The sequence below is a fragment of the Sturnira hondurensis genome, unplaced genomic scaffold (genome assembly GCF_014824575.4).
Source record: "Sturnira hondurensis isolate 20B ecotype Veracruz unplaced genomic scaffold, ASM1482457v3 Scaffold0019428, whole genome shotgun sequence".
In the NCBI taxonomy this organism is placed as follows: Eukaryota; Metazoa; Chordata; class Mammalia; order Chiroptera; family Phyllostomidae; genus Sturnira; species Sturnira hondurensis.
The window spans coordinates 11,811,050-11,816,422 of NW_028092059.1; the positions used below are offsets into that span (position 1 = coordinate 11,811,050).

A 5,373-nucleotide genomic window follows, 5' to 3' on the forward strand; every position below is an offset into this window, starting at 1 on the left:
CTAACTATTTTTTTCTTTCAATCACCAAACATCATACATGTTTCAATTTATTTAGGTCAGACATACATAGGCAAGCAAACAAACAAACAAGCCAACAATCTACAGCTTGCACCTTATACTGACCTTATGAAAAACTGACTCAAATACCGTATGATCTCATCTTTAATAGGAACCTAAGCAACAAAACAAACAAGCAAGCAAAAAATAACCAAAGACACTGAAATAGAGAACAGGTAGACAGTGACCAGAGGGAAGAGGGGAGGGAATTTCAGGGGGAAAAGGGGAAAGATTTAGAGGAACAATTATAAAGGACACGTGGACAACAACTAAGGGGGGTGGAAATGGGAGGAAGGTGGGTAGCACTGGGGTTTGAGCTAGGATGGGAGTAAAAGACAGAAAACTACTTGAACAACAATTAAATAAATGAATTTTAAAAAGTAAAAAAAAAACGGACTCAAAATAGATCATAGACATAAATATAAAACAAATGTTACAACTTCTAGATAAAAACATGGGACAAATCTTTAGGATACAATATAAGGGAGTGTTTTTAAACTTGAGATTAAAAAGTTCATTAAAGTACTCATAAATTGGACTTACTCAAAATTGAGAACTTTTGTTACACAAAGGTCTATGGAAAAAAATTAAAAACTACAAACAAAATGAGAGAAAATATTTTCAAACCTCAAATTGGAAAAAGGATTACTATCTCATAATTAAAAGACCTGAAGATCAGCTGTAAAAAAACGTCATTCAACTTGAAAATGAACAATATGAAAAAACATTTTTAACAGGCTTAACAAATGGCGAATAAGCACATGGACATATATTTAACGTCATTAGCCATTAGGAAAATACAAATTGAAAGCCCAGTGAGACATCACTACACACCTATCAGCATGAGTAATTTTTTTAAAGTTATAAATACAAATGCTGATGAGAAACTCTAGATAACTCACACACTGCTGATGGGAATGTAAGAGAATACCACCACTCTGTAACCTTATTTAGCAGGTTCTTAAAAAACTAAACATGCAACTATCATGCAACCCCAAACTTGTAATCCTGGATAATTATTCAATTATTCAAGAAAAGTAAAAAAATATGTTCACACAGAAATGTGTACAAAATGCTTTTAGTGATTATATTTATAGTACCTCAAAACTTGAAACAACTCAGAAGCATTTCAAGGAGTGAATAGTTAAACTGTGTTATGTCCATACATGGAATACCAATTAGCAATAATGAGAACAAGCTTCTGATACATGAAACAACTGAATACATTTCCAGAGAATTCTGGATTTTTAAAAAATCCCTAGATGTAAGTTCTTCTTATGTCCACTGACATAACATTTTGTGAAGAGGAAGCTATGGGAGTGGACAATTAGTGGTCAAGGACAGCGTGAGCACGGGCAAATGAGTGTGACTCCCAAAGGGCAACATGAAGGGTTTTGTGCTCATAGAAACATTCTGCATCTTGCCCTGGTTGGTATAGCTCAAAGGATTGAGTGTGGGTTGTGGACCAAAGGGTAGCTTGTTCAATTCCCAGTCAGGGCTTATGTCTTGGTTATGGGCCAGGTTCCCTGTGGGGGCCATGTGAGAGGCAACCACACATTGATATTTCCCTCCTTCTCTTTTTCTAAAGAGAAATTGATATTTCTCCCCCTCACTCTAAAATAAAATAAGTAAGTGCTCGCTTCGGCAGCACATATACTAAAATTGGAACGATACAGAGAAGATTAGCATGGCCCCTGAGCAAGGATGACACGCAAATTTGTGAAGCGTTCCATATTTTTAAGAACTCACATGACTTCACTCTAAGAAGACAACTAACCCAATTAAAAAATGGGGAAAGGACTTGAACAGACACTTCTGCAAGGAGGACATACAGAGGATCCAGAGACACATGAAGAGATGCTCAATATCGCTAGCTATCAGAGAGATGCAAATTAAAACTACAATGAGATACCACTTTACACCGGTGAGAATGGCTATCATAAACAAAGCAATAAACAACAAATGTTGGAGAGGGTGTGGGGAAAAGGGGACTCTGGTCCACTGTTGGTGGGATTGCAGACTGGTACAACCATTATGGAAAACAGTATGGAATTTTCTCAGAAAACTAAAATTGGACTTGCCTTTTGACCCAGCAATTCCACTGCTAGGATTGTATCCTAAGAACCCTAAAACACCAATCCCAAAGAACCTATGCACCCCAATGTTCATAGCAGCACAATTTACAATAGCCAAGAGTTGGAAGCAACCTAGGTGCCCGTCAGTAAATGAATGGATCAAAAAACTATGGTACATATACACAATGGAATTTTATGCTGCAGAAAGAAAGAAGGAGCTCCTACCTTTTGCAACAACATGGATGGAACTGGAAAGCATTATGCTGAGTGAAATAAGCCAGGTGTTGAAGGACAAATACCATATGATCTCACCTCTAACAGGAAGCTAAACAACAAAACAAACAAGCAAGCAAAATATAACCAAAGACACTGAAATAGAGAACAGGCTGACAGTGACCAGAGGGGAGAGGGGAGGGAATTTCAGGGGAAATAAGGGAGGGATTTAGAGGAACCTATATAAAGGATACATGGACAACAACTGAGAAGGGTGGAAATGGGAGCGAGGGGGGAGCATGGGGGGTGGGATGGGATGGGAGTAATAGACAGAAAACTGTACTTGAAAAATAATTAAATAAAAAAATAAAATAAGTAAAATCTTAAAAAAAAGAAATGTTCTGCATCTTGACTATATTAATGAAATTTATATTAAGCATTTACAACTATAGTATTACCATCTGTTTATTGAAGAAATATATATTAATGCATACTTATTTTTAACATATACATTTCAAGTATAACCTGAACAAGCATAAGTTTTACAGAGATATTTGACTCAAAGTTTTATAAGGCTGGATGTTTAAATTGCTAGTCTTTTGAGTGGTATTGTTAATATTATTAATAGCATCATTTATAGCAATGATATATAGCAATGAATAGCAAACTATTCAGTTTTAGCAAACATTTACTTTTCCAAACTGTTACTAACATTAACATTTATTTGATGAATACTCCTCTCCATATTTGTTCATGTTTTCTTCCAATTTTTCATTAGACATATTCCCTCAAAAGATATTGCTTAGGGAACATGTTTTAATTTTTGCAATTCATTGCAAAATTTATCTTCAGAAGCCTTCCTATCCCAAGTGTGTGAGTGTTTGCAGTTATCTAATATTAACTGAACCTCAAGAAATGGCTATTAGCCAGAAAATCCTCACTTTGAGAAGCCCAGTGCAAAATTGCTAGCTATTATTCTGATAGAGGCTAGTTGGTATTCAAGTAGTAAAATTGTTGCTCAGGTTTGAATAGTAGGGAGGGAAGTAAAAGAATGGAAAGGAAATTTACAGTGTTTAAATATGTAAGGAGAATTCAAGACAAAATGGGGTAAAATCAGTAAGTTAATGGTAGGTTGCTTTTTGCAAACAGCCAATGATTGCATTGTTTCGTTTAGGTTAATATGATACAAGTCATCAGTGTTTTATTGTCTCAAATTACCAATGTACTATACATTTTCAGCCATAGTTTTTGGAACATAATTCTGATGAATTTAATTTTGCTGCTAATTGATTCAGGTGCCAGTTTTCATTGGGCATGCCCATCTTTATTCCCCCTACACTGTCTACATGTAGCTGTAGGACTTGTGCCCTGCTTTGCTTCCTGTTTGTTACACAGGAGGCATTTTCTGAACATCTAGAGATTTTGAATGGGATGGACTTATTGTAGCTCATCAAGTCCCAGTGAAGACAGAAGACAACAAAAGAAGCGCCCTGTCTTCCAAAAAAATCATCAGGAAAAAGTCTTTGATTCTTCAAATATAATAAATATTTTTGATAAACAATCTAAAGTCTGTTATCCTTTATTTTGGATATAGCCATATAAAATGGCTGTTTTAGTGACTCAATTATTTTTTTTAATTTTTTAAATTTAATTCTTATTCAAGTACAGTTTTCTGTTTTATATTCCCAGCCCTGCCCCCACCCCGTGCTCCCCTTCTCCCTTCCATTATATAGAAATAATTTAGATAATTCTAGGCAATAAATTTAAAACATGTATGTTACCTTTATATTATTACACTTCAAAAAAAGAGGCTCATGAAAGAGATAGTGACTTGTAGCTCATGAAGTTGCAAGCATAGCGGGCTCTGGCATGCAACCTTGACTCTACCCATCCTTTTGCAACATAATGACATTAATGAGTGATGACCTCTTTAATCTTCCTTTTCCTTATCTATCAAAGGCAAAAGGACATCAGCCTTACATGGTTTTGTAATAATTAGAGATAATGCCATATATAGTGCCTGCCACCAAAGAGCTGATTAATAACTGTAATATTTATGGTGACTTCCATGAATTTGGTCCCTACCGGTTATTTCACCTAACATGCCGAATTATAATTACATACTGCATTATCTGTATCTGCCAAGTAGACAGTGAGTTCACTGTACACAGAGCCCATGTCTTATCTCTGTGTCCAACTTCTTAACACAGGGTTGTTGCTCCATAAGTATTTGCTGGATCAACTGAAAAAAAGCCCCTGAAATTATCTTATACCAGATGTAAGAATCACCATATCAATTTTAAACATATGAATAAAATGCTTATATAAGTAATTAAAGTAGCCCACAGGAATTTTATGTAATTTAACTCACTACTGAGTGTAATATTTTTAATAAATCTAATCAATGCAGCTGAAGGGTTCATTCTTTATCACTTATTCTTATTATATAGCTATCGATATCTTCAGTCTTATAAGCCAGGTTCTGATAAATGTTTCTAAATTTAATTAATGATATATGTGTGGCCAAATTTATTCAAAATTTTCTAAAACACTTTTTAGGTATCAAGAAACTAAACTGTATATTAAAAGTGATAAAATATGTATGTGTTTAAGAGTGAAAGAAGACACAGAAAAGTGATATAAATGTTTTGTGGTTTTGAATTAAAGATTTTTGACCCTGTAATAAAAAAGAGATAAAAAGAAAAATATTTAAAATTCCATATGTTACAGGAGAAAAGAAAAAATGATTTGAGTATTGAGACTCACAGAAAAGTAATCAGCCTTGACTTATTATTTCTCTTTGGTGATAACCTAGTACAGGTACAATATTGGCTAATTGATGTCAGTTATAGCTAGTTCTTCTAAACATATCTACATGCTGAGTCTCTTTGTTTATCATGTACCTACTATTTTATATAGAGTATAACATGACACATATATGTATTGTGTCAATATTATATATTAATCTAATTTATGTTTATTCAGCATATATCATTTCTTATTGCTATTATACATTGCCCACTATGAA

At 34.2% G+C, this 5,373-nt stretch overlaps 1 non-coding gene across 1 annotated transcript; it reads left to right on the forward strand.

The window, feature by feature from the left end:
• Window positions 1-1,689: 1,689 nt before the first annotated feature.
• Window positions 1,690-1,796, forward strand: LOC118974459 (U6 spliceosomal RNA). The gene has a single exon (XR_005063906.1). It is a non-coding gene; the product is annotated as a U6 spliceosomal RNA (small nuclear RNA).
• Window positions 1,797-5,373: the final 3,577 nt, after the last annotated feature.